Source organism: Motacilla alba, chromosome 6 (assembly GCF_015832195.1).
Source record: "Motacilla alba alba isolate MOTALB_02 chromosome 6, Motacilla_alba_V1.0_pri, whole genome shotgun sequence".
Taxonomy (NCBI): domain Eukaryota; kingdom Metazoa; phylum Chordata; class Aves; order Passeriformes; family Motacillidae; genus Motacilla; species Motacilla alba.
This window is the reverse complement of record NC_052021.1, coordinates 16,163,158-16,179,831: the sequence shown is the minus strand read 5'-3', so window position 1 is coordinate 16,179,831 and position 16,674 is coordinate 16,163,158. Positions and strand designations below refer to the sequence as shown.

At 42.4% G+C, this 16,674-nt stretch overlaps 1 protein-coding gene across 8 annotated transcripts in view; it reads right to left on the bottom strand.

The window, feature by feature from the left end:
- The window catches only part of SORBS1 (sorbin and SH3 domain containing 1), a 160,744-nt gene that overhangs the window by 82,995 nt on the left and 61,075 nt on the right, over positions 1 to 16,674 (bottom strand). For 6 of the 8 annotated variants that reach the window (XM_038140922.1, XM_038140921.1, XM_038140925.1 and 3 more), the window contains one exon: positions 4 to 110. The gene's annotated coding sequence lies outside the window, so the exon portion shown is untranslated. Of the gene's footprint in view, positions 1 to 3; positions 111 to 10,490; positions 10,626 to 16,674 lie in introns of all 8 variants that reach the window. The other 2 variants (XM_038140928.1, XM_038140927.1) reach the window with 1 other exon arrangement.

The following is a 16,674-nucleotide window of genomic DNA, read 5'->3' as shown; positions in this document are numbered from 1 at the left end:
CACATCAGTCAGCTGGATGAACTTTCAGGCCCAGCTTAGGACAGGATCTTCTGACGACGCCTTGTACTCTGTCTTCTCTTCACATGCAACTGCTACATAACAGCTCATACCTAAAAAAGCCAAAGAGAAAGAATGCTTATTAGTGCCATTAGTCCTGCAGTCCAACACATCTACAGAGAGGGCTGTGCCAAAACAATAAGTCATTCATAGAAATAATGCTACTTTTAGATGAAACAATTACCTCTGCTTACCATGCAGGAAGCATAGCATAGTTAGCATAAACATCAGTCTGCCCAGATCCACATCCCAGCATCCTCTGCATGAGAACCAATATTTATGGCTGTCTCCAGGGAAGGCTGAAACCACATCCGTTTTCCTGTCTCTCTGTTAGAGAAAGCTGAATAGCACAAATATTGACGCCTCCTTACAACCAACAGTCTGTTTACCAATGTAAATTGCTGTTGATTTCACTTCATTTAGTATACTAGTTTGCAAAATGCAAGAAGAAGAAGAAGTAAACACACATCTATGCTGCTATCCCTGATGTGTGTATAGGCTTGTCTGACACAGAGCCTGGGCTGGGAACTAGGGATAACAACAACCATGAAATGTAACTCACCACTGCCAGGAATAAAGAAGGAAGGGTAGATAGTAAATGTATATTAAGAAACACACATATTAGGTCGTATTCAGATAAATTCCTTAGTTAGGATACACAGCTAGACAGACACAGAGGCAGAATTCACACAGAAAAAATTAATGCTTTTTTGTATCCACTGATGCTTACTAAATGAAATTATTTAACTCCAGTCCAATATTAAGTCTAAATAGTAAGATCTGACCTAGATTTGATAGATGGCTGTGCACCTTTACTGTTTCACTCAATAACATTTACAGCAGTCTGCTGTAGTGAGGTGCCTCTGCAGTTTAACTTATTGACACGCCTCATCTCATGTCATCAGGCTGAACTAGTAAGCCAATCACTCTGAGCTCTTGCTGTACTGAGCGAACAGAGCGGATCTTCCAGAGGGCAGTGCAACTTTTTCCTACACTACCTTCCTCATACTTCTCTGTATTCAAGAACTTTAAGAAGAGATTGAGGACACCAACTAGCAAAGTTTGATGCCTGTGCTGGATGACTGAACAAATCCTCATACGTGTTTTATTCAAGCTCTGAGGGGAGTGAAGTCACATTTCTTTCAACAAGCAATGCAGGACCAGGACCTCCAAGGGTCTTGTACAACCAGCCTGTAAGCCTCACCAGGTAGATATTCCCACGGCAGTGCACACGGGGCAAAAACACGACACAGAAAGCAGAAGGTGATGCTCAGAGACAAAAGCACACATAAGGAGCATCAAGGACCCTGCATAGGAGCCATCTCAGACCATGCTTACAGAGCTCCAATAATATGTTTTTTACAAGCCTCAAGACTTCTTTCAAAACCCATGAAAATCCCAAGCAATGAGCCTAGATGAACCAGGATAGTTTTTTAACAAAACTAGAACAGTCCTAGGAAAACACAAGCTGAAACAAATTAGAGTTTTCTGTTGAGGATGGTCTAATAGCTTCTCCATCTCCAATGAGTCAAAAGGGATCAGCAAAAGGACACACATTTAAAAGGCTTATTGCTAGTACTAGAAAAAAATTTCCTATAAAGATGTCCAGAGTATGCACCAAGAGAGAGTTAATATTCCAGTGGCAAGGTCAAGCCTGGTTTTCCTGCAACACAAGAAGCTGCCCTGCTGGCATTAACTGCAGTTTGTTTGCTTTCCCAACCTGCCTTGTCCTTGTGAGTTGGCAAAAGGCTGAAGCTGGCCAGAGTCCCAACTACCAAAAGCTGCCCAAAGCAGAGAACTGCTATCGCAAGGACCAAGAGCAAGATTGAAAGGGGGAGGAGAGAGCAAATGGCACAAAACCCAAATGACAGAAACTTCTCTGGCGCTGAGAATTGTTACAAGTAAGGCTCTAACCTGGCACATATCCAGGGAGCTCAGCAAGACAAGAGAATACAGAGGAAGGTTATGACTGGTCTGTGTCCCAGTCTAGAAGTAACACCAAAATGCTCAAACTTTCCCCTTGGAAATATGCCCCACTTTAGCTCCTGGAGGACCACAAAAAGCTATTTTTGCAGAAAAATCTATGCAGGACTCACAGAAAGATTCAGTTTAGACAAACTTTATACCCACTGCTGTGGGAGTACTTCACTTTCTGTCAATGGCAGCAAAATTAGGGAGCTGAGAGTGTCAGAGAGAATGGATACCATACCAAGACATGTTTTCAACATGTTTTAATTTTACTTCTGTTAGTAGTCAGCTGTGTGCTGGCCTTATCTATTTCTAAGAGTTTGATTTCCACCATAGAAGCAAAGTGTGATTAAAGAGTTTCTAGTAATACAAAAGGTACTTGGATACTTCCTGCGTAAGAAGCCAGCAACTGGCACCAATGGTAACTGAGCTGCTCAGTGAGATACAAAACGCAAGTTCCACACAGAAACTTTGAATGAATGCAGCAGGTGAGAAAATCAAGCAAATGGAGAGAAAAAAACCAAACCAAACCAACAAAAAAACACAAACAGAAAAACTCACCACACCACTAATAAAGAGGTTTCCCTGCAGAGTTTAGAGTTTTCTTCCTTCTTTTTTTTCCCCTTTAATTTTTATAACTAAGGGTTTCCCTAACTCTAGACACATTTTGAGTTTAAAGACAAATAAATCACTGTGGCTTAGTGCAAACTGCAAATTGTGTAGTTCTGATGCATTGAGCAACAGCCTCAGTCTGTCCTGGTACCCAAACCTGGTATAAGAGGCTTTTCAGAATGACATGGGAAAGGAACAGCAGGAACACCAGGGGGGTGAGACTAAAGTCGTACGGTCTACAATTTTACAGATATTTCTGGAGGCTGTTTTATTCCATGCTAAGGACTGATACACCAGCTGACTATACTATGGTAGTGCAGAATCAAGCTCTCTTGCTTCTTCTCCCTTTTTCAGATCAACAGCCAGGCACATCTAAAAGAGTTGGACACAGGCCACACTCAAACCACATCCCTATGGAGAAAGGAATGCTGCCAAAAGCAAAAAGAAGAGGTGAGAAACAGGAGAAAATTTCTTGTTGCAGACAGTGGCCAGGCATGATCCAGAAGGACAAATCTATGAGTACACTTATGAGCACTGATAAGGACACCTAGTCCCAATGAACCCACTGTAGGCACAAACATCAGCTCAGCATGCTGCTATTCTTGCAGTAATTTTCCACACTTCACAGCCTGAGCTCACACACAACCAAGCAGACAGCACAACTTCCAGTACCCCTTAGGCAGCAATGGAAAACACTCTCCAAGTGATCTCACACCTGAACACAACAGGAGGGCAGCACACACACACACAGCCTCCAGCTCAAGAACTGGAGGTGCCAAGCAAAAGAAACATAGGAGTCCCACATTGTTTTCAAGGTAGAAAGAGAAAGGGCCTGACCCTGCTTGACTTCATCATGTTGTTTGTACAGCTCCATGTGCTTTGGGCACTGAGCTGCAAAATCAAAGCAAGTACAATGGCAATGAAAATATAATCAAACACATCAGTGTGGGACCAGCTTTGCAATGGAAAAGTAAGGAGCTGGAAACTAAGATCAACAAACAGTCCTCAGATCTAAAGGCCATTTAGAAAACAACAAATTCAAGCAGCTCTGTAAGACTAGTAGGATAAAAACATTATATTTCCCATTGTCCACATAAGAACAAGCAGTCCCTTTTCAAGGAATGTAAATGGACAAGACACATGAAGGGGAAAAAGATGCATGGATGAGGAGTGATTTGACCTGATCACACCAGAATCAGTGCCAGGAACAAACTGTGACTCCAGCTTTCCTAGCACAATGCTCTATCCATGGGCTATACTGCCTCCAAGGCTGAAAACTGACACCCACCTTTTGAAAGCGTTTTCACTCAAAACTGCTTGTCACCATCCCACCTGCTGGAGCTTACAACTCCCTGCAGAGCTCATAGCAGAGGTGCTCAAGTGAGCACTTCATAATCCACAGAAGGCTGAATCCACCAAGCTAAACTGATCAACCAGTGACAACAAATCAAGCTGATCTATTTCCTCGATGCTGATCACACAGTGCTCACACGGACCCTTCAGCTGGCAAAGCTACAAGTGAGGCCAACCATCAGTATTGGTAAAGCAACAAGAAGCCGTGTGGAAGGGAAGACAAGGGTCCCTGTCTTTAACCTGAGCAACTGTTTGCTAAGTTGATGCTTGTCCTTGGTCTCAGATATACTTATGCCCTTCCACTCTGGAAGTCCTAAGACTTGGCATTCAGCTCAGGAGAGATATCAAGAGATCTTTTGAAAATTTCTTACCTGAGCCACTCCCTCTCTCTAAGAGTTCTAGCTTAAGTATCAAATACAGCAAAAATGCCATCCTCAGCTAGTGCAACAAAGATCAAATTCAGGTAATTTTTTTGCTAACTAAAATTATTAATAATAATGATATTAGTAGTAATAATAATAATAATAGTCATCATCAAACTTACTGATAAGCCATCTCTAATATCCTTGGGTTTTGGATAGTTTATTTGATTTTACAAAACAAACTGCCTATATGCTATGAATATGGACCGCTTAGGGACAGATGGGCGGAGTTCAGCCTGCCCTTATGGACTAGAATGACTTAAAGAAGACTGCTTTGGGCTAACAGAAATACTAAAGACAACAGTGATGCTGTTACAAATGTACATGCAAGGCCAAATCCTGCTAAAGCATGTCATTTTCAGTGAAGCCAACAAAAGAGGCACAAGTGCATTTCAGGGTAGATCCTGATTTCTCAAGATTGGCTTCGATTTTCTCCAATATGCAAATGAACTCTTCTGCCTGGCAGACCTTTCATTTCAGTGAGCTTATGTAAACCAGTGGCTTTCTTCACCCACTGCTCAACAAACATGACCTATATAGTATGTGACCTCCAAATGCAAATTCCTTACATGGACTACTTGGGTTCAACTCTTTTGAGAAAAAGTGCCAGCACATAACAGATTAGCTTGAGCTGCCTCCTCAGAAGAGGCTGCTGCCAAAATTCCTCTTTCAGCTCTGTTCAGTCCATGCCCGAAAGACTGCTTTTACCTGTCCAAATGAGTCAGTAAAATCCATTTCACCTTGTCGCCAACACAGTGCAGGCAGCATACATCTCCATGGCACAGGCAGCAGGGCCAGCCTGGTCTAAGCACCCCTGCCTGCTCAGGTGTGGCTCTTTCTGCTTGGGCATACCAGCAGGCAGCATTCCAGCAGCACTTTACAGAAGAAGAACTGCCCAGAAGTAGCTAATACATACAAACCATTAATACAGGCTTTCCCCAAAAAATACCCATTAAGACATGCAGGAAGCTGGAGAGAACGGCAAAGTGGCAGCTCTCAGTATACAGAATTTAAGAGCACATCTGCACACAAAGAAAGAAGAAAAGTGGATATCTGCAGAGCAGGCATCCCTGTTTCTTCTACATCTGCATCTCAAAACTGAGGTCAGGAATAAACAGAAAACAAACACACAAAGGAACAAGGTCATGGTACATCTCAACAATCACAGAGAACCAAGCTTGTAGATCAACGCTGATCCGCTCTCAGATCTTTAAGATGTAATTTCAACAACACACATTTGATTACCCCTACAATTCACTTGATAACTCTTGAAAGGGGGAAAAAAAGGTGTCACCAACATGTAGATGGTGATCAGAAAGAACAGCACTGCAGTGATGCCAGAGCTCAGGGCACATTCTCACTTTGTCGCCATTTTCCATTAGCTAATACTGTCAGCTCCAGAGAGGTGAGATATGACTCTGCCCAGGGTAATACCATCCACACACAGAGGTTACTCTCGACTGACCCCAACCCAAGGCAGATTAGAGTCAACCCCTCCCCCTCCCACCTCTTTCACCACCTCTATATTTAACTGCAGATTAACTCATTTCCTCTATCCACATGTAAGATTAAAGTGCACCAAGTGCTGTCAGCTCAAGCAGAGCCTCAATGCATCCTCATGCAAATCACCACTCAGTGCATGTTTTAAACTACGTCAAGGAGGAGAATGAGTCACACCTTCATACTCACAAAACCACACACTTGCTTCTCAAGAAGTAAAACTGGCTGGCAGCCCAGGTCCCCAGAATAGTAAGACATATCTCCAATTCTAACCTTTCCTTGTCTGTTACATAAATCTCGGCAACATAAAAAGTGCCACTATATACCAATGTGTTTGAATGAAATGTGGGTCAGTGACCAAAGCAAAGGGTCAAGCACAGTGACCTGGCCTTCAGGCACTGCATTGATTACATCTCTCTAGGAGGAAACAATAGCCTCTCATTCCAGGAAGAGGGGAAAATAATGCAACAAAATCTCATCGAGATCTCATGCTCACTAGGTTTGGTTCAAAGAGGCTGAGAATTACAAAACTGACTAGAAAAATGAAACACCAGCAGGGAAGGGAGAGAGAACTAGAAAGCACTGAAAGACTTCTGAACCTGCAATGCCACTCATGAAGGGCTTTGTACAGGGATGAAAATGCTTCCGTCAGACTGCAGCTCTCCACCCACTGAGAGGCAGACTCCCAGGAAGGAGAGAGGTGCTCTACAGTGTGAGGGGCCAGCAGCCATAGCCCCAGGGCTGCAGGGATCCCACCCTTGTCTGCTCACAGCACTGCTGTGCTCCGACCCTTGAGGGCCACAGCCCGCACCTGACACTCCCACGGAAAGCAGGTGCCATTTGCATTTGTACCCTCCCTCTGCATCTCAAGACACCACACCAGAACACAGCATTTTATTTCTATCTGACCTCTCTGGAAGTCACTTGGAGACCTGCTTTATAAGATCTTTATCACATCTTGAAGCAAACATTAGGAAGTTGTAAATAAAGCTGAGACTTTAAATCCAGCCACATGAGTTAACACCATAGGAAATATAATTTTTCACAGCTAGCAACTACGGTAATGTATTTTACCTCAATGAACACAGAAAGGGTGAAGCATGCAAAATTGAGAACAGGAGAAAGTTTCTTGCCTTAGATTTTATATCAGTAATCCTTTAAAGTAAAGGCCCTTGTTTTCCTCATCTCCCTAATCTCTCTTGGTCTAACACTTCAACCAATGAGGCTCCCCTTAAATTCCAGTGGCTAAAAAAGGAGGCCTCCCTATTTGCCAAGAACAATACAAAATCATTGTGGACAGCAAGCAGGGAAACATGCAGAAGAGCTACTGGCATTTGCTTCAGCTGAACAGCTGGAATAAGTTGTCAATTCCCCTTACTGTATCCTTCAATTGCACTGCCTGGCAAAGGGGCCTACTTAAAAAGAAAAAAAAGGAAAGAAAATGCTTACGACAAGCTTATGACACATCTCAAAAGCAATCACTGTGACTCCATTATTCAAGAAACTCTGAAACGACAGACAGATGGAAATGGGAAAAGAAACAGTAGAACGACAAAGAGAATTCAGCCATAGATTGCAGGAGCAATGGGGCATGGCTGGCAGATGTACCATTGCCAGAGCAGAATCTGTCTGATCTAACACAGGGAATGTATTGCCTGTGAATGAAATCAAAACATGCTGTGCAAAGACAGACACAACTGCTAATATTTGGTGCTGCCATGCATATACCAAAACAGAGATGAACATATACCAAAATACAGAGAGGAAAGAGTAAAGTAGCTGAAACATCCCATGAAAAGAAAGATCTACCTTGCAGGGATCAAAAACTACCAAGGTGGTGGTAGTTCTCTTTCGGCTCAGGCATTCCCAGAGGGCTATCTATAGATTTTTAAATTATCTATTATCATGATTTTCCATTTATTTAAGAATGAATTTTGGGGTGAACGCGTGTTAGTTTTGTTTCCTGGCAGTATGAGGTCACTATATAAAATTTATGGCAAACTTAGGACACATCCAAAAATCGATAGCAGGCTTCCAGTGGGCTGAGAAGCTGAAACACTGAACAGATGGAAAGGAGAAAAAGAACAATGCACTGCATGGGGTCACTATCAGTTCACAGAAAAGACACACAGTCCATGAGCTGCATAATAGATGTGAAAGGCCTCCCTGCCTTCTCTGTACATTGGCACCATGTTGCAATGAAACTGCAAGCATGTCTCAAGGAAGCAAGTCACATTTCTTGTTTCTATCCCTCTCTGCCAATGTGCTTACACACCACCACCCCCTGTATTTGCACACATGCTTATTTTATTTTTCTGCTGAGACTTGAAAAATTGAGTTCTTTTTGTTGCTCTTGTAATTCAGAAATTGGACCCTGAAAACATGGTCTATTCTTGGCAAAACAAACGGAAAAACGCTCTTGATCAGGTCTACAGGAAAAGAAGAATACTCCCTGTTCTAAAGAGCAAATTAATCTTTCATATTTCTTTAAGCCTCATATTGTTTTGATGTCTTTATACATAACAGAAGAAATGAAAATTGATTGTAACCATTATGAGACAAATTCTCATCAGATTCCCTTCCAATTCTGTATTTTGTGCCTGCAAGTCACCAAGTAGTTGGCAAAGTTACATCAGGTATGATTGTGGCAACACTGACGCTCAGGCATCCTTAAAATGGGTGAAAACAACTAACAAAGAAACATCTTCTGCTGAAACAGCCTTTCAAAAAGTCTAACCCTCAATCAGTCATCAGCTCTCAGAGGGCCAGTGTTTGGCCCAGAGCATGGCAAGTCACAGCTACTTCACACTGCAGGGCACTGCTACAGGATGCTGAAGGGAGAACCCAGGAGACAATCTCAAGGCTGCTATTTCTGCTGGATAATGCACCACCCTGCCTAGGGTGGCAGGATCTCATAAACATGATTTAAGACAATTCCTCCTTGTCTTAAGCACAGGAAGGGAATAATGGAATGAGCAGCCTGAACCAGGTATGTGGAAGCTGTGGAAGTCCAGGGACCCCACCATTACCTGGGCTGGGATTCATAATGAACCAGGCAAAAGCCACAGTAAGAATAAGCCAGGCTCTTGAAGCAGCAGCCCAGAAAACCTGACTCGTTAACCAATGCATAATTAAATAATACCAAGGAACCTTGTAAGATTAGACAAGTGAATTAAATCAGTGCTTAAGAGAAAAGGTGACAAAAATGTACACTGAGGTTACAAAGAAGGATTAAAGGAATATTTATCTTAAAAAGATGAAGCATAGAAGAAAAGCTGATTAATTTCAGGCTGCAAATCAAACAATGAATGAATAATTGTGAAGCAAAACTGGGAAGCACTGATTTATCCTGCTCTATGCTAGAACAAGGCTCTAGGTGCAATAGATATTATTTTATAAAAATAAATTTTCAAAGTTGGCATTAAAATCAGCCTGAAGAATTTATTACCACAGGGCAAGAAGGGAACACTCTAGGGAAATATCTTTACTGGCTTTCAAAAATGATTAGACAATTATATTAACATAAATAATAGCTACAGCTGACAGAGCAACATGAAGAGTTACAAGAATAATCAGCCCAAAGGCACCTCTCTCCTCCATTTGCAGCCCTATACTTGTGCCTTCAGGCAAGGTCTGCTCTTTCTGAGTCACTGCTGGAATTAAACAGGCTGTAAAACTCCTATCTGGCCCTTACACGGTTTTGCGTGTCATGGATGCTCCAACCATGGGTTTGGATTCTCAGTAGTTTTGGGATGCGCCAATGCCAGTAAGCAAGGTTGAAGCTTTGTCTGGTAGGACTGGTAATTCTACTCCTTTAGTGAGCTGGAAAGCTAATGAGCACAGCAGCAAGTTGCTTACTTTAGCTCAAGCATCATCCCACTGCCTGGGACTAAAGCCTGCCCTAGCTGTGACTCAGTCTGCTCTTGTGAATGAAGATAAGCACCAAAAAAAACCATCTTTGGTCTTCATACTCAGACCTCCCTGAAGTCCATGGGATTTGACAGATTCATTTATTATATAACGGCCTTAAAAGCCACCCTGTCGCCAACAAAGCCCCCATGCTAAAAAACAGCCGAGACTTTTAAAATCCACTCTTCCAAAAACTGAAATAATTCTAAAATGTCACTGCAAAAATGCTGAATCCTTCACACATTGCTCTAGTCGAGTAACAAATTCAGTCTTAACCAAAAATCTCCTGGGGAATTCTTGAAGCTTGAACCTATTCAGAATTGCCCTCAACAGAGTTGCTCTAAACCATATGCAATCCCCCAGTTAGTTAAGGATGGACACAGCACCAAGTGCTACCTCCTGGTCTGATAACACTGTTGGGGACTGCACATCTAGTGTGGTGCTGTCATCTCCTACAATGCGTGATGTTTTCCTACAGCCACACCCGACGGAAATGAGAGATTGCATGAGACTCTCAGCTTCCCTGTAAGACAAATAAAAAAACAACCCCCAAAATAAAACACTCATGGTGAAGAAAAAAAGCTTGGAGAACCAGGAAAGATGAGAACAAGAAGGCAAAGAAAATTAATTCTAATATATATTCTTGAATAACAAGCAGAGATAGCTTACTTTGGGATGAGGTGAACCCACATTCTGATTCAAGAACATCTGAAGTGGCAATACCACAAACATAGAACACAGTACTTCACAGGGTCCCCCAGGCATTCACTCTCAGGAAATACAGATCCTGTCCTAGACACAAGCCTACAACACAAAGGACAAAGGAGGGGGAAGTCAAAAAGAAGCTGAAATCCTAAAAAGCTAAATACTTGGTCACATTTCTCAGGAGTCACTGCCATCCTCTGACCATTACATGAGTGCTCTGGGTGCAGTGACAAGGTCATGTATTCAGGTGAGGATCCCCCAGCAGAGCTCAGTCACTTCTGCCTGTGCACATTGAGAGCAGCAAACATGTCAGACTTCTGCTACATACTGCCAGATGTTTGGCATAGCTGGAAAAAAACCAGCCTGAACAAAATCAGAGGTTTTCTTCAGGCTCTTAGCCCTCAGCCTCTGCTGTCCAGTGTAATTTCAACAGCTCAAGAGGAGGAAGAGCTGAATCCTCACAGGGGACACTTGCTTCACCTGTCTTTCATGAATATACTTGATCAGAAATTCTGTCCTCCCCTGATGCAGGAGGATGTGCCTTGGTCAGCCAGAGAAACATGAGAATGGGATGTTGAGCTCAGCAAAGAGAGGCCTAAGTGTTAAAGCAGTAGTTCTCCTTGGTCCAGCTCCTTCCACAGTTTACTCTGCAGCAGGCATGAAACAGAATTCGATCCTGCCTTGCAGGAGGGTTTCCTTCCCTGGGAAGTCAGGGCATAGTAACCCGCGGCAGGTCAAATGCGGACTGAATGCACAAGGTGCAGCCATGCCAACTCTTGTGCTTTGACTGTGATTCCCACAATAGCTGGGTTTTTCTGCAAAATCTGCATCTCATGCAGTAACCAGGAATCTTCAGCTTCAACGAAACAAAAAACCAAGGTTCTGGGAATGCCTACTCTGCACAATGTGGGGTTATACAAAGACTCATGAGCAAGCTCTGTGCTAGCTGTTAGCTGGCTATGGCAGCATCATGCTCCTGGGCACAAGGAAGGCTGCTGCCAGTTCCAGCTGAGATCAGCTAAGTGTTTCATGTGGGTATTTCCAGGGTAAATCTACACCTGACCTAGGCATTTTTCACCTCTTACATTCAATACAGGCTGACTTCCCCTTTCAGATACTTTTTATTGCCCCTGAAGGCCGAGGCTGGGCATCATCCTTCAGAGCCAATAACTCCCTTCATTTTCTGCAAAAGAGCTGCAGTGGCTCCATCCTCTTGCAGAGTAGGTATAGCCATCCTCCATAAGGGGCTAATAATTTATTTTTCTTTCTAGTTAGTGGACCATGAACATACACTTCATAGCTAAATATCTCATGAAATGTGAGATATAATGCTGACACAGTTAAGAATGGAGCACATCTGCTCAGGTACAAAACATCCCTTAGAATTTCTCTGTCCACATGAACACCAGTGCCTCCTTGTCCTGCATTGGCATGTTGGTCCCTTTACATTTTAGATGGTCAAAGGGTACAACAACAGCATGACGTACTTTTTAGGTATCTTTGTACCTACTCCAAGCTATCTTTGTTCCTACTCCTACCTACCTACTTTGTACCTACTTGCTATGCCAAAATGCATGCTATCCTTGAATCTGAATAAGTGGCCTTTTCTTGTCTTTCCCGTGAGATAATATTAAAGTTCATATCTGTGAACAAGCCAAGCTTTGATTACTCTCCTCTTGTTTACAGCTTTGCATAAAATGCAAGGTCATCAAGTCAAGTGGTTTTTTAAATTCTGTAATCATACTAAACTTTCAGAGTTAATTCTATAAACTAGATTCTCTGGGCTTTCAGAGGTTCCCTAATATGGTCATTAAATATCTAAGAGATGAGGACACCCCACAAAACCCAAAATGAACTATAAACGCTTTAGACTTCTCATTAAAAAAAAAGAAAAAAAGTTAGAGACAAAAGATATGGCAGATTACAAACTGGCTCCAAGACAGAACTAAGGCACGTGCCTGATGAGAGCAGCAAAGACGTCCAGGATAGCACAGACAGAGCTGTCAAATATGGTTGCAGAATTTTTAAATGAAAAGGGATACTTTTTGGAAGACCAAGATAAGTTTATCCAATACTCTGGTGCTTTTAAAAATGGTCCTGAGGTGACATTACTCCATTTTTTCCACATTTAAAAACCAGAAAAGTATTAAAACCTGAGAGAAGTACATCAGTAACTCTTAGCATTAGGCATCCAGATCAAACTCAGCTTGCTTCTTATTTAGTGCTGTATAAGATTCTAGCTACTCATACTGATGTCTCTGGAAATATTTATACATTTAATACAAGTCATAACTTCAGCCTCAGATAGTGTGGCCATTTATAAGACCATATCTTGATTAGATGAATTTTCTGTTAACCCTGTGATGGATTTTATACAGAGCCTCCTCTCCTTCAGACCCAGGAACTGAAATTTAACCTGGACTTCATGGAACCTCACTGGATAGACCAAATCAGTGCTGTGGAGAATCAAGTGTCCTTTCACCTATCTGCCAACTATCACACCTCCTCTTTTTTTAACACTGGCTGAGAATTTAGCAGACCCTGCCCATGTAAAGAGCTCACCTGCCCTAGTGAAGGGGCTGCTTAGCAGAGCTTGGCCATGCATTCCACAGCAGAGAATGCTTTGGCTCAAGCAGACAATTTTCTCTGGATGGTAAGGGCTGAAAAGACCTTTGGAACCTGACTTCATAGTAAAAGTTACCCAGGTTTCCGAAGACCAGTAACTCATCTGCTTTGTATTTGGCTATAATATATGAAATATTTTTTTCTATCCAACCATTCAGATAACATAGGGCTTGGCTTGATTAGAGCACAGCTCAGCTAACTATTGTGATGCTGGGCCAAAACATTTTCAACAAGTTGTTCAAACATTATTAGTTTTGTCCTGAAAGGAGCAAGGTACTCACTTGTCTTGGGGGTTATACACTGAACAGATGTTCAAACACTAACAAAGACATGCAGCATCCAATTCCTAAGCCAGGATCTTGGGAACTTCCACTGCACTGTACTGCTGTTCTCAGTAAGCATAAGCCAGCACTTTCACCACATTTCCCTCTAATTGGAGTAAACAGAACTGCTCCCATCATGACAGGAGTGGAATGAATCAGGAAGATATCCCAATTCCAAAGATCAGTATCAAGAGGCACAAAGTATTACAGGCTCAGTTGTTTGTTTTTTGACAGCTAAAATCTGTGAGGCCTGTACGCAGTGAAGGTGACTGTGATGAACTGTTATGCTGTCATTTGTAATGTGTGCTCATGCCAAGATACTTTTGAAACAAGTTCAAACTTTACAAGAACTATTTCATTCTAAATTCCTCATAGCTCACATATGTTATAGAGTTCCAGCTGTATTACATGGCAAAAGAAGCTGAATAAATTTTCACAACAATTCAAAACTTTATCTTAATTTCCCACCTTTTACTGAATCAGATACTTCTCGTGTCTTTTGAAGTAGGGATCAAACAGAATAGTCTTAGGAGGCATAGTCTTAGGAGGCTCTCTAACATTTAGAAGTTGCTTAGACCATCCATGTACATGCATGCCATGGAGGCAACTGCATGAACAGTCTCTGTTGAGCCTTAGCTTCACCCCAAAGTCACCTCCACACTGGAGGGATTTCTCAATCAGGCCCACAGATTTCCACAGCCCCATGAGCCAGCAATTACCACACCTCTTTGTCTTGTTGATGATGTACTGACAATAAACCTTTTGTGTGCAGGAGATGAACGTGTCCATGCTCTATGGCAAAGCATCCATTGATTTCAAGGCATTTTTATGTAAGCAAATACTTGAGCCCCATTTCAAAAGCAATAAAGCAGCATCTCTTTGTTTAACAGGGGTAAGATCAAGGTCCTTGAAAAAGGAAGGAGCTGATGAAATGAAAGTTGATGTGCTGAGGAACTGGTATGAAATTTGATCCATTACTAACTTTACCAAGGTTGTGTCAGTGCAGTTATAGCCATGCTCTGGGATCCTGCTGTTTCTTTTTAGAGATTGCGGAAGGTGGAGTGATCTGTGTCCAGAAGCTGCAGTTTTTCCATAACTTACATTCACAGCACACACACATTTCTATCACAGTGTACCAATTAAATGTTCTTCTCATGGACCTGACATTGTACTAATTAATCCTCTCTTGCTTTGCTATCAGGAAACCATCATGTAGCAAGAGGGAAAGAGGAATGCTGCAGGCACTTTGTGAAGAGGAGGGTAACTGAACAGATTTTAATGCAGTTTGGATTACATATCTCAGAGTAAGTTCTCAGTTGTACAGAAGGAGATCTTCCATAGAAGACTGACTGATTCACTGGGGTCTCTGGTACATGCATTTCCTGGAAGGAGACAAAATTCTACAATGCAAACAATTTCTACTCTAGTAACTTCTGTGAACCAAATTTGGATGTATTCTGGCCTGTTTTATTCTCCTCATCATCGACATAACTCAGAGGAAAGCATTCAGGAAGCCTAACTCTAGACAAGCAAAGGACAAATTTTAACTTAGAGCTTTCACAAGTCAAAAGTCCATACACAGATGATTCAACAGATTTGATACTGGTAACTCAAATAGTATCTGCAGTTAACTAGCAGTTGGAAGTTCCAACAGCACCCCGTGCTCCACAAAACACTGCAGGAGCTCTACTGAAACAGAAGCTGAAGCTCGCTTTCATATTCTACCAAATCTAATCATCCCACTGTGTCACACAGAGAACTGTCCTAGGGGCTCGATCCAGAGGTAGGTCTGTCACTGCCACAGGCTGGCAATAGGCACCTCCTTGGGAATTCACAGCTTTTCCACTTGCCATTGGCATTCAGAACTCTGTGCTTTCCTGGCCCCAGGGTTCCTCCTTAGCTCAGACTGAGTAGGATGTATTTCACGTCTTTGCTGAAGTAAATCACACAAATGCTTCACATATTTGGCAAGCAGTATCCTTCCCAACGTTTTCTATAGCTAGATGCCAAGTCATGCTGTTTTACTAACTCAGCGGCTGAAAATTAGAACAGCACTTTCCATAAAGCCCACACTGCTCCAAGACCTTAGTTTGAGGGGTTGGACATTGTCTCTTTTATTCTGAGAGGGTTACTTCAAGTTAATTGTCTCACTGTGAGACCCTTTCGGTGGCATCAGCAGCCTTGAAGCAGTATTCTGTCACACACTCCACTCCAAGTGTAAACCATTGCTCACTCTTGGCTCCTGCACACAGAAAAGTAGCCACGTTGCAGCATCTTGCAGCAAGTTGCCTTCCACCAGCATTCTTTGGGCTGCAGAAGGCAAAAGTCAGTACAATGCTGTGGTTTACCAATGACCATACATTATTATATCTTGTAACACACATGGTAATTGCCCAGAGTTGCAGAGAGGCAGTGCTTGATTAGGAATTGCTCCTGACAGGTGAAAACAGTGCTGGCAATTAGTGGGGATTGCCATGCAAATTGCCAGCGGCAGGCAGCCTATTACCAGATATAGACCTGTGAGGAGAAGCACTGTGAAAACAGACTGAGCGCACTGTCACCTCCAGGGCTGGCTGCCAGTTCCAAATGTCAGGACTGTGCTACTGCAGGTCCCAGAATCCTGTCCACTGTAGGAGCCACTTGACATCTTAATAGGCTTGCCAAAACAAGAAGCATTAGCTATTTAAACCCCTGTTTCTCTCTTGCACCAACAAGTCTGTTGTATTTTAAACACTGCTAACAGCACTTACTGATCGTGCAGAAGAGTGCTCAGCACTCAGGAAAGCAGCCTTGCTTCTGTCAATGCCGGCATGATAAGTAAGGTGAAGAGGAAATAGAATGAAAATATTTAAGCCTTATTTAGTCTCAGCAAAACCTCTGGTAGTTCAGCCTGATCTACTGCCAACCTTCTACATCTGGACTTGGTTTCTGATGAAAGCATCTACAGAAACAAATAAAGTGATATATTCCAGTCCTAACTAATGAGCAAAGCTTAGAAATAGTCTCTCATGACAAATGGAAACTATTCTGTTACAAATAGCAAGAACTTGCATAGAGATGGGGTAGGAGAATTGCTGTAAGCGCTGAAGTCCTGGAACTCTCTTCTTAAAGAATTACAAGGGGAAAAGCAATGCTGCATTTCAGTCAGAACAAAATGATACATTTCTCTAACATCAGTCATCTTAACAACCTCATAGTAA